The 19998-nt window shown below is 41.5% G+C and overlaps 1 pseudogene; it reads left to right on the top strand.

Annotated features, from left to right (window-relative positions):
- Positions 1-18491, top strand: part of LOC112319288 (transketolase-like) — a 33871-nt pseudogene extending 15380 nt beyond the window's left edge.
- The last annotated feature ends 1507 nt before the right edge of the window (positions 18492-19998 follow it).

The raw sequence follows: 19998 nt of genomic DNA, 5'->3' as shown, positions 1-19998 counted from the left end.
AGTTGATTTTTGGAGATATAAATGTAGATTTCTAAATGCATATTTGATTTAATCAGTTGTATATTTGTTTGACTTTTTGATGTTGTTACAGTTTTTAAAGTTCTGTTTTTATATCAGTAAAAAGCCCTTTGTGTGTCACTTGGCTATACCCACTGATTTAAAATTTTCTTGCCCTGGCTGGTGTGGCTCAGGGGGTTGAGAACAGGCCTGCAAGCTGCAGTGTTGGTGGTTCATTCCCTACTGGGGCACATGCCTGGGTTGTGGGCTGGTACCCAGGTGGGGGCATGTGAGAGGCAGTCAACAAATGTTTGTCTTACACATCTCTTGCACATCGATGTTTCTCTCAGTTTTTCCTTCCCTTTCCCTCTCTCTGAAAATAAATAAAATCTTAAAAAAATAAATAAATAAATTTTCTTTTAATCAAGGAAAACAGGAAGGCGTTGATGCCCTGCAGCACGCTTAACATAGTGGGAATTTTCCAACCCCAAGTAAGAATCCAGTGTAATCTTCACTCCCTGATGACAGTCTTAAAGGAAAGAATAGGACCAGTTTAATGATCACTGAAGGCATTGGGCCTGCAATACTATTGACTACAATTTAGAGCAGGAAGTAGCTTGTAGAAGAAAATGAGTCTGGCTCAATTGCAATTATTGATACTTTCAATCAAATAGCATTTTTATTTGTGGAAAAAAATTAATGCCAGGTATAAGGAAGGAATTCAAAGGACCAAACTGAAATAAAAAATGATTCATAAAGCTGATTTAAAGATAATGAATACTTAGAATCTAGAGAAAAAAATTAAGCCTCAGAGTTAATGATCAGGGAGAAAGGACAGGACTGGTAATGGACCTTTCCTTGGGTGATGTACATAAAAATGTGAATTTCTAAGTGACAAATGTTCCTTTCACAGCATATTGGTTTTCATATTCTAAAACAGCAATCTCTAACCATCTAAGGAAAAAGATTTCTTGTAAAATAAAAAATTGCTGCACAATAAGTTTATATTCTGTTGTGTTTCTACACAACTATATTAGGCATCTCAATAAATTTGTAAGGTCAATTGCTTAAGACCTGCACTATTTGTATTTGTCAGTTGGTGTTATATAACCAACACACACCATTTACTGTGTTAAGTGGTGAGACTTGCATGCAAAATGAACATAAATATTAAAAATAAAAGTACATTCCTATGACAGTTCAATTTAGATAACTTCAAATTATAAACAACATATATTAATACAAGCATAATTGGTAGGGAGAAAATAGACGGGGAGGTTAAGAATAGTATGAGAAATGGAGAAATCAAAGAACTTATATATATGATGCATTGACATGAACTAAGGGGGGAAATGATGGTGGGAGGAGGTACAGGGTAGAGGGGAATAAAGGGGAGAAAAATGGGATAACCGTAATTGCATAATTAATAAAATATATTTTAAAAGAACATATATTAATACAATTTTGTCTATGTTTTTTTAAAACTCTAGATTTAGCTCAGATAGGAATATAATAGATGGCAAAAGTTTCCAGGTCTCACACTTTATTTGAGACCATGTTAGCAGCATTGTTTATCTGAAACAATGTGAATTGTTTAAGTGGTACCTTGAAAGCCCGTCCCAACTCAAAGCTTCTTTCCACCTTTCTGCCATAATCTCTGCAAACTCCCTATAAAGAAGCTGCCACTTTGAGTTCACAAAGGGTGCTAGTTTTTCACTCATGCAGATGTCAACTGCAGTTTGACCAGGTGCTCAGCTCCATATCTTCTCATATCTGACTCAGGCTGATGGAGGAGTCTTCATTTCAAACATTTCCAGTCACTGTGGTGGAAAGGGGAAAGCTCTGGAGAGTCCTACACTGGCTATTAAATGTCCTGGCCTCAGACCGATACATTTCACTTCTGTTCAGAAGTTGTAACCTAGCCCTAGACAACTACAAGAGAACCAGGAGCAGCAATCCTATCCAGAGGGAAGAAATGAAAATATTTGAGGAATAGCATTTATTACTCCTAAAAAAGAATTATCAACTTTTGGTTTTGCTATTAAAACAATGCTGCAAAGAATTGGTATGTACATCTATTATTTTGCAAATATATTTGTAAAATAAATTCCCAGATATTTGATTGCTAGACCAAAGGTTATACCCATTTCTAATTTTGATAGATATTGTCAGTTACTTTAAATAGCAATTTCTACATACATTTAAAATTGGACTTCCAAAACTTATAATCATGCATAATATTTTTTAAATGCCTCAACTGAAAAAGTCTCAATGCTTTTATGAGCCATGCACACAAACGGCTGTATTGTGTGGCCATATGTGGTGTTACAGGAGTACTGGACCTGACCCTGTGAGTTAAGAGTTGTGCAGAGCAGGGGGCATTACCTTCAGCTAAAGTAATTCATCAAGGTTTCACAGAGGAAGTGAGTTTTAAGCTGGGCCTTAATGGATAAATCATTCTCTCTCTTGCCTCCCCTGTTATTTCTTTCTTCAAATTCCTAAAGCTACACTAGCAAACACTTTGGAGCCAAGGTGCCTGAGTTTAAATCTGAGCCCCACCACTTACTAAATTCACCTTTGGCAAGGTTCTTAAACTCTTGGTTGCCACTATATTCTCCCATAAAATCCTCCAACAATTTCTGTAGCAATCTTAAAACTTTGCTCTTTGTCTTATAATGTTAACCTGTGTTAGAAATGACAGCAGCCAATTGCTCACTGTTGCTGCTACCTGAAGTCAAACCAATAGCTGACTTCATGGCCACTCACCCTATTTGCTTGTGTTTGGAAGAGCAATTATTTCACAGGTGTGGGCTGACAAATGAATTAAATGTCCAGGAGTCATTTTAAGTGAAGGACTTCCAGTTCTGTAGAAACTATAAAACTGACTTTCCATTCACTGCTCCCCAAAATAAACTATTGAAATTGTAAGGTCCAGAACTTCAGGCTCTGAAAGCCATTATTGGCTTAAAGATTAGAGTTGTCAGTAACTTTACAGCTGATATCAAAAAAATGGCTAAAGCCTACAAGCTGATACATGTAGTATATTTATTACTCAGGTAATTTATTTTCTTCAAGAGCAATAAATATTCTTTGATTTAAATGACTGATAGTTAAATTTGACACTTCTTTCATTTTATTTATATACAAATTTTATATATGTACTTCTTAAAATATATGCATATATTATATATTATTTTTTCCAGCTTTACTGAAGTATGACTGACAAAAATGTATATAGTTATGTTGCACAATGTCTTGATAGACATTTTGAAATGATTACCACAATCGATCTAATTGACATATCCATCATCTCACATAATTACCCTTTCTTTTGTGATGAGAACACTTGAGATCTACTGTGTTAGCAAATTTCAAGTAGATCTCCAGAACCTCTATGTCTTCTTTATTTAAAGATGTTATTTATTTATTTTTATTTTTATTTTTATTTTATTGCTTATACTATTACAGTTTTCCCAATTTTTTTCTCACCTTATCCCCCCTCCACCTTGCATCCCACCCCCATCCCCCCACCCTCCAGCACTCCCCTTCCCTTAGTTCATGTCCATGGGTTGTACATATAAGTTTTTTGGCTTCTCTGTTTCCTATACTATTCTTAACTGCCCCACCCCATTTGTCTTATGCCTACCAATTATGCTTCTCATTCCCTGTACCTCCCCCCCATTCTTCCCCTCCCCCTCCCCACTGAAAACCCTCCATGTGACTTCCATTTCTCTGGTTCTGTTCTTCATCTAGTTATTTGCTTAGTTTTTGTTTTGTTTTTTAGATTCAGTTATTGATATTTGTGAGTTTGTTGTCATTTTACTATTCATAGTTTGTGATCTTCTATTTCTTAGATAACAGTCTTTAACTTTTCATATAATATGGGCTTCGTGATGATGAATTCCTTTAACTTTCCCTTGTCTAGGAAGCACTTTATCTACCCTTCCATTCTAAATGATAGCTTTGCTGAATAGAGTATTCTTGGATGTAGGTCCTTGCCCTTCATGCCTTTGACTACTTCTTTCCAGCCCCTTCTTGCCTGTTAAGTTTCTTTTGGGAAATCAGCTTACTGTCTTATGGGCATTCCTTTGTAGGTAACTCTCTCCTTTCCTCTTGCAGCTTTCTCTCTTTATCTTTAATCTTGGGTAACTTAATGATGATGTGCCTTGGTGTATTCCTCCTTGGGTCCAATTTCTTTGAAACTCTCTGAGCTTCCTGAACTTCCTAGAAGTCTATTTCCTTCACCAGATTGGGGGATTTTTCTTTCACCATTTGTTCAAATAAGTTTTCAATTTCTTGCTCTCCTTCTGGCACCCCTATAATTCAGATGATAGAGTGCTTAAAGTTATCCCAGGGGTTTTTTAAGCCTCTCCTCATTTTTTGGGAATTCTTGTTTCTTCAATCTGTTCTGGTTGGATATTTATTTGTTCCAAATCATAGATTTGAGTCCTGGTTTCCTTCCCTTCACTGTTGGTTCCCTGTATATCTTGCTTTATTTCACTTTGGGTAGACTTCATTTCTTCCTTCACTTTGCAACTGAGCTCAGTCAATTCTGTAAGCATGCTGATTACCAGTGTTTTGAACTCTGTATCAGATAGGTTGTCTATCTCCACATCGCTTAGCTCTTTTCCTGGAGTTTTTATCTGTTCTTTCATTTGGGCCATATTTCTTTGTCTTGGTGCACCTATTATGTTGTAAGGGGTGGGATTCTTAGATATTCTCCAGGGCGCGCAACCCTCTTTGCTGCAATGTGGCATTGTCTGCGGGGGAGGGGTCAGAGAGGGAACAATGCTGCTCACTTACTCCACTCTAGCCTCACTTTCCAATGAACTCTCCTGCGAGACTAGTTGTTACTCCCGCCATTGCAACCCACAGTATTTGAAAGCTATTTCTGAGTCTTTAGTTTCCCGTTCAGCCAGCCCTTCCTCACCAACACGGTCCACCACCTTGCCACCCATCCTCTCTGCTTGGCTGCCCATCTCCCAACTCTGCCCCTCCTACCAGTCTGGGTGAATGTTTCTTTAACTCCTTGATTGTCAGAATTCCATGCAGTTTGATTTTCTGGCACTTCTGGTTGTTTGTTTTTAAATTGGATGTTATTCTTCTTTTGGTTGTACGAGGAAGCAAAGCATTTCTACCTACACCTCCATCTTGGCCAAACCCTATTTATTTATTTTTAGAGAGAGGAGTAGGGGGGAGAAAGAGAGGGAAAGAAACATTGATGTGTGAGAGATACAGTGTTCAGCCTGCAACCCAGGCATGTGCTCTGACTGAGAATTGAACTGGTGGCCTTTTAGTTCACAGGCCAGTACTCAATCCACTGAGCCACACCAGCCAGTGCTATACATCTTATAACTGTAAGTTTATACCCTTTGACCAATAACTCGCCTCTTTCTCTACTGACAACAACCATCCTATTTTCTATTTCTATGAACTTGACTTTTTTTTACATTTCACATGTAAGCAAGATCATGCAGTATTTGTTTTTTCTTTCTGACTCAGTTTACATAGCATAATGTTCTCCAGGTTCATCTATGTTGTTGCAGATGGCAGGATTATGTTCTTTTAAAGGCTGAATAATATTCCATTTTATACATGCATACAATTTTTTTATCCAATTATCCATCCATTTGGGTTGTTTCTATATCTTGGCTATTATAAATAATGCTGCAGTAAACCTGGGAGGCAGGTATCTCTTGAAAGCAGTAATTTAATTTCTTTGGATGTATAACCAGGAGTGGGATTGCTGGATCGTATAATAGTTCTATTTTAAATTTGTTGAGGAACCTCCATTTTGTCTTCCATAAGGACTTTAACTTATTCATATACATATATGTATAAATTGAATTCTTGTTTCTTCATTCTGTTATGGTTGGATGTTTATTTCCTTCTTTTGTTCCAAATCATTGATTTGAGTATATACATATACATATGTATATATATATATATATATGCCCTTTAAAAAATATGCTTTTCATTTTGAGTATTTTTAAAGTTCAATTAAGTGACTTAATTAAAATAGATATGTTTAGTATATTATATAGAAATATCTATTTATAAAATTTCATAGATATAAAGGACATGAGATTATGCTTAAACTTTGAAACCTAGATCTAAAATTGCCCTTAAACCTAGATTGATACCTATAAATAGTCACTTTAGGTTGGCATGATAAATTAATATCTAGACCCATCAATAACATCAATACTCCAACTTAAGCTAATTTAAGATTTTTTTAACCCCAGTAAACACTAGTCTTCTTCTTCTAGATTTTCTTTCTGTTTATTTCTATATTTATATCAGTCAGGAAACAGAAAGCACACCAGCAATTTAAACAGGTAAATTTAATATACAGGATAGTATACTGATACATATTAGTTATCTATTGCTATATTACAAATTATCCCAAAACGTAGCAGCCTAAAACAACAGACATTTATTATTGTCTTGGTTGGTTAAGGCTTTTATAACAAAATACCAGAGCTTATAACAAAATACTGGGTAGCTTATAAACAATAGAAATTTGTTTCCCATAGTTCTGAAAGCTGGAAGTCCTAGATCAGGGTGCCAGCATGGTTTGGTGAGGGCCTTCTTCATGGTCATGGACTTTTCTTTGAATCCTTGTATAATGTAAAGGGATGGGGGTCTCCCTGTAGCATCTTTCATATGAGTACTAATCCCATTCATGAGATCTACCCCCATGACCTAACTAGCTCCCAAAGGCTTCACCTTCTTTTTTTTAATTTTTATTGTTATTCAATTACAGTTGTACGCCTTTTCTCCCCATCCCTCCACCCCACCCCAGCTGAACCACCCTCCCACCCCCACCTCCACCCTCCCCTTGATTTTGTCCATGGGTCCTTTATAGTGTTCCTGTAATCCCCTCTCCTCACTGTCCCCTCCCAACTCCCCCATCAGTATTGTTAGATTATTCTTAAGTTCAATGTCTCTGGTTATATTTTGTTTCCTTTCTTCTTCTGTTGATTATGTTCCAATTAAAGGTGAGATCATATGGTATTTGTCCCTCACAGTCTGGCTTATTTCACTTAAAATAAGGCTCTCCACTTCCATTCATGCTGTTGCAAAGGGTATGAGCTCCTTCTCTCTCTCTGCTGCATAGAATTCCATTGAGTAAATGTACCATGGTTTTTCGATCCACTCATTTGCTGATGGGCACTTAGGTTGCTTCCAGGACTTGGCTATTGTAAATGGCGCTGCTATGAACATTGGGGTGCATAGGTTCTTTTGGATTGGTGTTTCAGGGTTCTTAGGGTATAATACCAGCAGCAGAATTGCCGGGTCAAAGGGCAGATCCATTTTTAGTTTTCTGAGGAAATTCCATACTGTTTTCCACAGTGGCCTCACCAGTCTGCATTCCACCAACAGTGCACTAGGGTTCCCTTTTCTCCGCATCCTCTCCAACATTTGTTTGTTGACTTGTTTATGTTGGCCACTCTAACTGCTGTGAGATGGTACCTCACTGTGGTTTTAATTTGCATCTCTCTGATGTCTAGTGATTCTGAGCATCTCCTCATATGTCTCTGGGCCCTCTGTATGTCTTCCTTGGAGAAGTGTCTGTTCAAGTCCTTTGCCCATTTTTTAATTGGGTTGTTTGTCTTCCTGGAGTGGAGTTGCATGAGTTCTTTATATATTTTGGAGATCAGGCCCTTGTCTGAGGTATCATTAGCAAATATGCTTTCCCATACTGTTCGTTTTCTTTGTAATTTGGCGCTGTTTTCTTAAGCCATGCAGAAGCTTTTTATTTTGATGAGGTCCCATTTGTTTATTCTTTCCTTTATGTCCCTTGCTTTAGGAGACATGTCTGTGAGGATGTTACTGCCTGGAATGTCTGAGATGTTCCTGTCAATGTTTTCCTCAAGGACTTTTATGGTGTTACAACTTATATTTAAGTCTTTTATCCATCTTGAGTTTATTTTTGTGTATGGCGTAAGTTGGTGATCGAGTTTCATTTTTTTGCACGTAGCTGTCCAGATCTCCCAACACCATCTGTTGAAGAGGCTGTTTTTGCTCCATTTTATGCTCCTGCCTCCTTTGTCAAATATTAATTGATCGTAAAGACTTGAGTTTATTTCTGGGCTCTCTGTTCTGTTCCATTGGTCTATGTGCCTGTTTTTATGCCAGTACCAGGCTGTTTTGATTACAGTGGCCTTGTAATACAGTTTGATGTTAGGTATTGTGATTCCTCCTGCTTTGTTCTTCTTTCTCAAAATTGCTGCAGCTATTCGGGGTCGTTTACGGTTCCATATAAATTTCTGCAATGTTTGTTCTATATCTGTGAAATATGTCATGGGTACTCTAAAAGGGATTGCATTGAATCTATAAATTGCTTTAGGTAGTATGGCCATTTTGATGATGTGAATTCTTCCAATCCATGAGCATGGTACATGCTTCCATTTGTTTGTGTCTTCCTTAATTTCTTTCTTCAGTGTTGTGTAGTTTTCTGAGTACAGGTCTTTTACCTCCTTGGTTAGGTTTATTCCTAGGTACTTTATTTTTCTTGTTGCTAAATCAAGTGGGATTTTTTTCCTGATTTCTGTTTCTGCAGTTTCGTTGTTGGTGTACAGGAATGCCTTTGATTTCTGGGTATTGACTTTGTATCCAGCCGTTTTGCCAAATTCATTTATTAGGTCAGGTAGTTTTTTGGTAGAGTCTATAGGACTTTCCATGTACACTATCATGTCATCTGCAAACAGTGACAGTTTCATTTCCTCCTTTCCAATTTGGATGCCTTTTATTGCTTTTTCTTGTCTGATTGCTGTGGCTAGAACTTCCAATACTATGTTGAATAGGAGAGGTGACAGAGGACATACTTGTCTTGTTCCTGATCTTAGTGGGAAAGCTCTAAGTTTTTGTCCATTGAGTATGATGTTGGCTATAGGTCTCTCATATATGGCCTTTATTATGTTGAGGACTGCTCCCTGTATTCCCACTTTGCTGAGTGTTTTTATCAGAAATGGGTGCTGTATCTTATCAAATACTTTTTCCACATGATGATATGATCATGTAATTTTTGTCTTTGCTGTTGTTGATGTGATGTATTATGTTTATTGAGTTGCGAATATTGTACCATCCTTGCATTCCTGGGATGATCCCACTTGGTCATGGTGGATGATCTTTTTAATGTATTGCTGGATGCGGTTTGCCAATATTTTGTTGAGAATTTTAATGTCTATGTCCATCAGCGATAGTGGCCTGAAGTGTTCTTTCTTTGTTGTGTTTTTATCTGGTTTTGGGATAAGGATGATGCTGGCTTCATAAAAAGAGTTTGGGAGTCTTCCATCAGTTTGGATTTTTTCGAATAGTCTGTGGAGGATTGGGGTTAGCTCTTCCTTAAGTGCTTCATAGAATTCTCCTGTGAAACCATCTGGTCCAGGGCTTTTGTGTGGTGGGAGTTTTTTGATGACTGCTTCCATTTCCTCTGCTGTTATTGGCCTGTTCAGGTTTTCTGCTTCCTCTTCATTCAGTTTTGGAAGATTATGTTTTTCTAGAAATGTGTCCATTTCACCTAGGTTTTCAAATTTCTTGGCATACAGTTCTTTGTAGTAATTTCTTACAATCCTTTGTATTTCTGTGGTATCAGTTGTAATCTCTCCTCTTTCATTTGTAATTGTGTTTATTTGGATCCTCTCTCTTTTCTTCTTGATGCGCCTACTTAAGGGCTTGTCGATTTTGTTTATCTTTTCAAAGAACCACCTCCTGGATTCATTGATCCTTAGAATTGTGCTTTTAGTCTCTAGGTCATTTCACTCTGCTCTGTTCTTGGTTATTTCCTTCCTTCTGCTTGCTCTGGGCTCTTTGTTGTTGTTCCTCAAGTTCTTGTAGGCGTAGGGTTAGGTTGTTTGTTTGAAATGTTTCTATCTTTTTAATGTAGGCCTGTATGCTATGAACTTCCCTGTCAGGACTGCCTTTGCTTTGTCCCATAGGTTGTGGATTGTTGTGAGTTCATTTTCATTTGCTTCCAGGAAGTTTTTGATTTCTTCCCTAATCTCCTTCTTGACCCGTTCATTGTTTAATAGCATGCTATACAGTCTTCATGATTTTTAGTGTTCTGGGTTCTTTCCTTTGGGGTGGGTTTCTAGTTTCAATCCCTTGTGGTCAGAGAAAATGCTTGATATGATTTCAATTTTCTTGAATTTGTTGAGGCTTGCTTTGTGTCCTATCATGTGGTCTCTCTTTGAAAAAGTTCCATGGACACTTGAAAAGAATGTGTATTTTGCTTCTTTGGGGTGAAAAGCTCTCTATATATCAGTTAAGTCCATTTCCTCTAGGGTATTGTTAAGTGTCACAATATCCTTCTTGATATTTTGTTTGGAAGACCTGTCCATTTTTGATAGTGGGGTGTGAAAGTCCCCTAGTATAATTGTGTTGCTGTCAATATCTTTCTTGAAGTCCTCCAGGATTTTCTTTCTGTATTTGGGTGCTCCTATGTTGGGTGCATATATATTTACAATGTTTCTGTCTTCTTGGTGGATTCTTCCTTTGAGTATTATGAAGTGACCTTCTTGGTCTCTCTTTATGGCCCTTCTTTGGAAGTCTATTTTGTCTGATATGAGTATTGCTACCCCTGCTTTTTTTCTTGTCCGTTTGCTTGGAAAATTTGCTTCCAGCCCTTCACTTTCAGTCTGTGTAAGTCTTTTGTCCTGAGATGGGTCTCTTGTAGGCAGCATATGTATGGGTCATGTTTTCTTTTCCATTCAGGTATTCTATGTCTTTTGATTGGAGCAGTTAATCCATTTACATTTAAGTTTATTATTGATAGGTAGTTATTGATTGCCTTTTTTTCCTACATGTGTTCCTCTCTCTTTCTCTTTTTTCCTTCCTTTCCTTAAAGCAGTCCCTTTAGCATCTCTTGCAGAGCTGGTTTGGTGGAAGTGTATTCTTTTAGACTTCTTTTGTCTGGGGAACTCTTTATTTGGCCTTCTATCTTGATTGAGAGCCTTGCTGGGTAAAGTAGTCTTGGTTGCAGGCCTCTGGTTCTCAGTACTTGGAATATTTTTTGCCATTCTCTTCTGGCTTGGAGCGTTTCCATTGAGAAGTCAGTTGCTAACCTTATTGGGGCTCCCTTGTATGTTACTTCCTTTTTCCCCTTACTGCCTTTAAGGTCCTCTCTTTGTCTTGGAATTTTTCCATTTTAATTATGATGTGTCTTGCAGTGGGCCTCTTTGGGTTCCTCTTGCTTGGGACTCTCTGAGTTTCCTGGATGTGGGTGACTTTTTCCCTCATCAGATCAGGGAAATTTTCCATCATTACTTTTTCAAACAGGTTTTCTATCCCTTGCTCTTCTTCTTCTCCTTGTAGTATGCCTATTATACGGATATTGTTATGTTCATGTTTTCCTGCATTTCCCTTAATCCCTCTTCATTCTTTCTGAGCCTCTTTTCCTTTTCTTGCTCTTTCTGGCTGTTTTTTTCTACTTTGTCCTCCAGCTCGCTGATCTGATCCTCTGCTTCATCAAGTCTGCTTTTCGTTCCTTCTACTGTGTTCTTCAATTCAGAAATTGTATTCTTCATTTCCTCTTGACCCTTGTTGATAGTTTCTGTTTCCCTTTTCATGTTGATATAGTTTGCAGTGAGTTCATTGTAGTTTCCCTGTAGTTTCTGGTAGTTCTCTTTGAGCTCAGAGAGCTCCGTGCGCTTCCTGATAGCCATTGCTTTGAACTCAGTATCTGATAGTTGACTTGCCTCTTTTCCAGTTAGCATTCTTTCTGAGGCTTCCTCCTTTCCTTTCATTTGGGGATTGTTTCTTTGTCTTCCCATTGTTTGTGAGACGCTTCTTGTTAGCCTGTGCTTCTTAAATTGATCTATCCTGACTCCCTGGTTTTATGGTATGAACTTCTATGATAGAATGCCAATGGGATTCAGTGGTGCTGTATCCTTAATCTCCTGTGCTCACTGGTCTTGAGCTGACATTTATGGGTGTAACACGATCTAACTCTGGTCTTTTCAGCACTCCCGGTTTCTTGTCTCACCTGTGGGAATAAGAGGAAGGGCGACAAAAAAAAGAAAAAAAGAAAAAAAAAGAAGGGAAGGAGGGAAAAAGGTAATAGAAAAGGAAAGGAAGGAAGGAAGAAGGAATAAAGAAAGATTGGAGGCAAGATAAGAAGGAATTCTAACAAAAATTAAAACAAAATAATAAATAAAGGAAGGCAGGAAGAAGGAATAAGAAAGGTAAAGGATGGAAGTGAGAAGGACTAAAAAAAGAAATAAGGACAGAAAGGAAGAAGGAATTCAGGGGGAAAGAAGGAAAGAAAAAAAAAAGTCTTCTGCTGGCTTTAAACTGGTCAGGTTTGTTCTGCTGGTCTTCCTCTCTGTGGAATGGGAGGGGGTGGTTGGAAAGATTGGTTTCACTTTTCTCCCTTCCTGAGCCACACTCTTAGCTGTTGTTCAGCCTTCAGTCCAGTTTCTCCGGGTCTTTCTGTTCACCACTAGGGCTTTATTTCACCAGCTGTGGTGTCCTTGAGTTGCACCAGTTAGGGGCAACTCACATTCCATCTTCTTGCTCTTTGCTGTCTTAGATGCTAGGGGCTCTTGGTGCTGCTATGTGGTAGTTCAGCCCCCTACCGGGTGGAGTCTTTCCGGGGAATGCAGTCTCCCCTAGCCCTGCAGCTCACCTCTGCTGGGCATTCTGCCTTCCTCCTAGAGAGCCAGTAGGCCCTGCAGGGTTCTGTGGGCAGGGGCTACGTAGGAGTTTTTCAGAAATGGTGCTTTTGTGTGTGGTCGCTTGCAGGAAGCCAGGCTGTTGATGGCATTATGTGTCCAATCTCAGTTTTGGCCCTGGGTTGGCTGCCAATCCCTGCTTTGGCTCTGTGTGCTGGGGCAGCCAGCCACTGATCTGGTTGCGCACCTACCCGAGATTTCAGGTATGGGCGCCCAGATGGGGTTTTAGGTGTGTGTGCCCACCCAGGCGCTTTTTGTCTGTGCGCCCCCCCCTTATCAGGGTGCGCGCCCACCCGGGGTTTTAGGTGTGGGCCCCAGGCCACTGACTGGGGTACGCGCCCACTGGGGTTACTTTGGGTCTGGCGCCCAGGCAGCCCGGCTGTTTCTCAGGTTGCGGGCTCACCTGGAGTTTCAGTTGTGGGCCCCCAGTCCGCCAATCTGGGTGCGCGCCAGCCGGGCTTCAGGTGAGCACTGGCGCTGCTTTTCCTCGTTCAGTCCAGGGGCTGAGGGGGGAGGGGCACCACAGGCCGCGGGCTGCTGTGGAGAGTTCTCTAACTAGCTACTAAGTGCCTCTATTTTCTTTTCCTTTTTGAGAAATTCTTCCTATTCAAGCCCCCCTGGTCCAAACAAGCACCTGGGTGCTCACACAGCCCAGCCTGGCTCTCTCCCAAGAATCCTGCAGCAGACCCTGCACCCGGGCATGGGCTTCAGCCACCCTGGTCCCTGTGCTGGTCCAGCACACAGAGCCAAAGCAGGGATTGGCAGCCAACCCAGGGCCAAGACTGAGATTGGACACATAATGCCATCAACAGCCTGGCTTCCTGCAGGCGACCACACCCAAAAGCACCATTTCTGAAAGCACCCAATAAGGACAATTGATTTATTGTCCTTAAGTCAATAAGCACTTAAGGACAATAAGTGCTTATTGTCCTTAAGCACTCTTCTTACAGTCTGATCTTTCAATGTCCTGTATCTTTGGTCTCCAATCTTCATATATGCTGGAATACTGTTGGCTGTTCACTCTGCTCCTCAGATCAGCTAGGTATTTCACTGGTGTTGAGGGGAAGTGGACTCCACTCCCACCAACCTCGCCGCCATCTTCCTTTCCTCAACATGTGAATTTTGAGTGGACACAAACATTGAGATTATAGCAACTACCTCACAATTTCTATGGGTCAAGAATCTGGGAGCCAATAGGAAATAGGGTTGAGGACATAGTGTTGAAAAGGGTTGAAGATGAGAGAGAGCACAGAACATTAAGGACACTCCATATGTTTCAAAATGTCTGGGACATAAAGTCTTGTTAATGTTTACTCTGCTGCTAAAAACATGAAAAATAATAAAGTCTAAAAATCAAATTTGAATAGTACGTAAAAAAGAGGTTTCTAACTGCCTTCCAAAAGTTCACAGACACTGTTAAGCAGGCATTGATACATAATTTACAACTTAAAAATTTTACCACAGGACATTAACAGGAAACTGACCTTTTCAGAGACATCCAGTCAAGGTAGAGGTATATGTAGACATGCTTCACCTTCTCGTGCAATCACAAAAAGAATTACAACTAGATCTCAAAACAAATAATACCCAGAACTTTCAGAAAATCGAACTGTATGGAAGTCTCAAAACCAAGGATTTAAAGAAGCCACATTCATTCAGATGGGTAGGAGGGGCAGAGAGGTGAGGAGATGAAGTGTGGCACGGAGAGGGGGCAACAGTGGCAGACCCATCATGGGCGGTCCCACATTCACATGTGTTGAATAAAAATTGGGAGGGATACCTTGAGAGTGAGTGATCCCAGCCCCAGGCCAGACCACATAGCCCAGGGTTCCAGTGCCTGGAAGATAAATCCCCATAACTTCTGGCTATGAAAACCAGTGGGGGTTGGGGTGGCAGAAGAAACTGCCAGATATTCAGGAAACTCCACTTGAAAGGCCCACATGGTCTTAAAACACACACAAGCCCATTCACCAGGATTCAACACCAGAGCAACAGCTGGAAGGGTGCCAGTGGCATACAGGGACTGAGTGAAGTGACTAGAAATTGGGCAAGTGCCAGGCAAAGCCCCAGAAGCCAGGCAGCAGCACAGTTACCTCTCTGAATCCTCCCCCTACACAGAGCCCCAAAGCCGTGAATTGGGTTGCCCTGCCCTAGCGATTACCTAAGGCTCCGCCCCACACAATTTACAGGTGCCTTTTACAGGTAGTCAAAGCAGCTCTACCTAAGACACAGAAACAAAAACAGGGAGTCTGCCAAATTGAGGAGACAAAGAAATATGGCCCACATGAAAGAACAGAACAAAACCCCAGAAAAAGAACTAAACAAAATGGAGATAGCCAACCTATCAGATGCACAGTTCAAAACACTGGTGATCAGGATGCTCAAAGAACTCATTGAGTATGGCAACAACATAAAGAAATGAAGGTTGTATTAAGTGAAATAAAGAAAAGTCTACAGTGACCCAACAGTGAAGGGAAGGAAGCCAGGATTTGTTGGGAACCGCCCTGCCTGGTTTCAGAGGCTGTAACCCCCCATGGTTAAGGCTGAGTCAGAGTTAGGACCATAAGCCACTAAGGAGACAAAGCTTATCTCCCTGGCAGAAGTGCCACCTCTGCCTACTTCACCCTGCTTGGCCCTGAGCTTGGCCAGTTAGCCAATGACCCTCCCTTGAGGAAGGGAGGATCAACATAAGACAGGCTCTGGTCACCAGGAATAAACTCGCAGGGAAGGACTCGGGAGGCTGTGGAAAAAGGGGGTGATGGACCCTCACCCCTCTGCTTTGAAATAGCCTGAGTCCTCATTCTGTCTGCAAGAAGTCTCCTAATCTCTTGGCTGCTTTACTTCTCTGTCTGACTTGAGCCTGAAGCAATAACAGAGGGCGCTGCAGTCCTGTGCTGGGAGGGGCGGATTCCCTGGGGAATCAGGCCTAACAAAAATACATACATTCCTGTGAAACCTACTTAATTTGTATCCTCAGCTTAAAAGATAAGGGTCCAGACCTGAGATGAGTCTGGCCCTAAAGTTTTATGGCCCTCTAGCTGATTGGCTGTAACTCAGAATAAGTCCTCAAGGTTCTCTGTAAATCCTGTATTGTTTAACCCTTACTGGCTGACAATGATTGATGAGCCTTATCTGTATTCCTATGCGAATGAACCTAATAAAAGCCCATAGAGGGAAAGGCTCAAGGCCCTTCTCCTTTGAGAGATCTGGCCACCTTTCCTCCCCAAGCAGATCATGTCTTGGTAGTCTTATTCTTCATCCGTGGTGGACTGGGAGGGGGGGGCTGCGTTAAAGCCCCCCCCCCCGACATCTGGCACCCAAACAGGGACCTGCACAGACCAGAAGCTTCGAGCCACCATCGCCACGGACGGCCTTCATCCGTGGCAGACTGGGGGGCTGCGTTAAAGTCCCCTGACAAGGATTCACATCAGTGATTTGGAACATGAGGGAGAAATAAACATTCAACCAGAACTGAAAGAAGAAAATAAAAATTCAAAACAGTGAGGATAGTACAAGAAGCCTGTAGGATATCTACAAATGTGCTAACATCCAAATCTCAGGGGTGCCAGAAGGAGAAGAAGAAGAGCAAAAAAATGAAAACTTATTGGAAAAAATAATGAAAGAAAAATTTCCCTAATTTGGCAAAGGAAATAGACATACAAATCCAGGAAGCACAGAGAGTCCCAAACAAGTTGGGCCCAAAGAGGATCACACCAAGACACATAATAATTAAAATGCCAAAAGGTAAAGATAAAGAGAGAATCTTAAAATCAGCAAGAGAAAATCAGAGAGTTACCTACCAAGGAATACCCATAAGATTGTCGGCTGATTTCTCATAAGAAACTTTGTAGGCAAGAAGGGGCTGGCAAGAAGTACTCAAAGTGATGAAAAGCAAGGCCCTGCAAGATAGATTATTCTATTCATCAAAGCTATCATTTAGAATGGAAGGACAGATAAAGTGCTTCCCAGACAAGGGAAAGCTAAAGAAGTTCATCATCACCAAGCCATTATTACAGGAAATGTTAAAGGGACTCATTTAAGAAAAAGAAGTTCAGCTCTGCTGCTGCCTGTCTCCACCTCAGTCGCTATGCTATCTCCAAGTCTCAGTGTCCTCCATTCTCCTGCTCACCCAGCAGGGCCATGGAGGGATACCACAAGCCTGACCAGCAGAAGCTGCAGGCCCTGAAGAACATGGCCAATCACCTGTGCATCAGTTCTATCCAGGCCACCACGGCGGCTGGCTCAGGCCATCCCACATGGTGTTGCAGCACTGCGGAGATCATGGCTGTCCTCTTTTTCCACACCATGCACGACAAGTCCCAGGACCCCTGGAATCCTCACAACAACTGCTTTGTGCTCTCCATGGGTCATGCAGTTCCCATCCTATATGCCCTCTGGGCTGAAGCTGGCTTCCTACCTGAGGCAGAGCTGTTAAATCTGAGGCAGATTAGCTCTGACTTGGATGGGCATCCTGTCCCAAAACAATCTTTCACTGATGTGGCCACTGGTTCCCTGGGCCAGGGCCTTGGTGCCATTTGAAGGAGCGCCTACACAGGTAAGTACTTCGACAAAGCCAGCTACCATGTCTATTGCCTGCTGGCAATATTGTAGACAATATTGTCTACAGCCTGATCCAGACCAAAAAGAAGATCCTGGCGACTCCCCAGCAGGAGGATGCCCCCTCTGCGGGCATCACCACCCTGCATGCCCACTCTACCCAGCTACAAGGTTGGGGACAAGATAGCTACCCGCAAGGCCTATGGGTAGGCCCTGGCCAAGCTGGGCCACTCCAACAAGCCATTGTCTCTCTGGATGGGGACACCAAGAATTCCACCGACTCAGACCTCTTCAGGAGGAAGCACCCAGATCGCTTCATTGAATGCTACATTGTGGAGCAGAGCATGGTGAGCATTGCCATGGGCTGTGCCACTTGCAACAGGACTGTACCCTTTTGCAGTACTTTTGCAGCCTTCTTCATGTGGGCCTTCGACCAGATTTGCATGGCAGCCACCTCCCAGAGCAACGTCAACCTCTGCAGCTCGCACTGCGACGTGTCCATTGGGAAAGATGGCCCTCTCAGCTGGCCCTGGAAGATCTGGCCATGTTTCAATCAGTCCCCATGTCAACTGTCTTTTACCCAAGTGATAGAGTTTCTACAGAAAAGGTGGTGGAATTAGCAGCCAATACAAAGGGCATCTGTTTCATCCAGACCAGCCGCCCAGAAGATGCCATCATTTATAACAACAACAAGGATTTCCAGATCGGACAAGCCAAGGTGGTCCTAAAGAGCAAGGATGACCAGGTAACTGTAATTAGAGCTAGGATGACCCTGCAGGAGGCCTTGACTGTTGCGGACTTGTTGAAGAAAGAAAAGATCAATATTTGTGTGTTGTAGCCTTTCACCATCGAGCCCCTAGACTGAAAACTCATCCTTGACAGTGCCCGTGCTACCAAGGGCAGAATCCTCATGGTGGAGGACCACTACTATGAAGGTGGCATAGATGAGGCCGTGTCCTCAGCAGTAGTGGGTAAGCCTGACATCACTGTCACTCACCTGGCTGTTGGACAGGTACCAAGAAGTGGGAAGCTGGCTGAACTGCTGAAGATGTTTGGCATTGACAAGGATACCATTGCACAAGCTGTGAGGAGCTTTGTCAATGTGAGGAGCCCCTAGGGAGGGCGGCTCTACACATTCCTGAGAGATTCTGGCAGAGGTGCTCAAAGATATACTAAGAGGAGTGGTAAATATATGTTTTGAGAAAAAAAAGAAAAAGAAAAAGAAGTTCAAAACTATTAACATTAAAAAGGCAACAAATTCACAACTATCAACAACTGAATCTAAAAAACAAACTAAGCAACCAGAACAGGAGCAGAACCATGGGTATGTAGACCATTTGGAGGGTTATCAGCTGGGAGATGGAAGGGGGAGAATGGGGGAAAAGGTGCAGGAATGAAAAGCATAATTGGTAGGCACAATATAGACAGGGGGGTGTTAAAAATAGCATAGGAAATTGAGAAGCCGAAGAACTTATATGCATGACCAATGGACATGAACTAAGGGAGTGATTGCTGCAGGGAAAGGGGTAACAGACAGAGTGGGGAAGGGGGAAAATTTGGGACAACTGTAATAACATAATCAATAAATATACTTTTAAAAAAGAAACTGACCTTTTCAGGTTTAGAAATTGTTTCTCATTGAATTAAAGCAGCGAGGAATGGCAAATCAAAGCATCTTCCTTTCTCAACCGTCATTAGATTTATTATATCTCTCTCACCTCCAGAGTGAAGATTCTCTGCCCTTCTCATCAAAGCTGTTCTCTGAACATCAGACTGTAAACAAGAGGTCACAAGCTGGCAGCTTGCCACATCTGTCCCATTGACAGGTTTATTTTCCCACAGTGCTACCTACTAAGCAGATTACAGGGAAGAATAAGCATAATTGGTAGGCATTAAATAGATGGGGAGAGATAAAAAATGGTACAGGAAACAGAGGACTCAAAGAACTTATATGTACAACCCATGGACATGAACTAAGGGGAGGGGAATGCTGGAGAGCTGGGGGCTGCAAGGTGGAGGGGGGATAAAGGGGGACATTTTTGGAAAACTGTAATAGCGTAATCAATAAAATATGCTTTAAAAAAGAGAAAAAAATTAATTAGTTGCCTGCACATAAAAATCTGGAATTCCAGATTCTCTGGGGATATCAGAAGGACTGGTAATAGTGGGTCTGCATGTCCCCATGTCAGCACTCAGCTATAGTTGAGGAGGGGCTGGCCACTTTAGACAGGACATGTGTGCTCTGGTTTTTCACTCCCCTCCTCCCTCACTAATACTCAACAGGTAAGTCTGGTATGAGTTGTCAGTTGTCATTTGATTATATAGTGTTTTTCTTATAGCTGGTGTGGTGGGTTGAATGATAACCCCCAGAAGCATATGTGCATGTCCTAATTCCCAGAATCTGTGAATTACCATCTTTGGGAAAAGGGTCTTTGCAGATGTCATTAAATTAAGGATCTTGAGTTGAAGAGATATCCTGGATTATCCAGGGGGCTCTAAATTCAATGATGAGTGTCCTTTTAAGAGAGATACACAGAAGAGATCAACAGAAGAGGAGACAGTCCCACAAAGGAGGTGGCATTATGAAAACAGAGGCAGAGATTGGAATACTGTGGCCAGAAGCCAAAGAAGCCATGGAATGCCAAGAGCCACCCAGAATCTGGAAGAAGCAAGGAAGGATTCTTCTCTGGAGGCTTCAGAGGGAGTGAAGCTCACTGACATCATGATATCAAACCTGTGGCCTTCAGAACTATGAGAGTGTACATTT

Source organism: Desmodus rotundus, chromosome 11 (assembly GCF_022682495.2).
Source record: "Desmodus rotundus isolate HL8 chromosome 11, HLdesRot8A.1, whole genome shotgun sequence".
In the NCBI taxonomy this organism is placed as follows: domain Eukaryota; kingdom Metazoa; phylum Chordata; class Mammalia; order Chiroptera; family Phyllostomidae; genus Desmodus; species Desmodus rotundus.
This window is presented reverse-complemented; position numbering and strand designations above follow the sequence as displayed.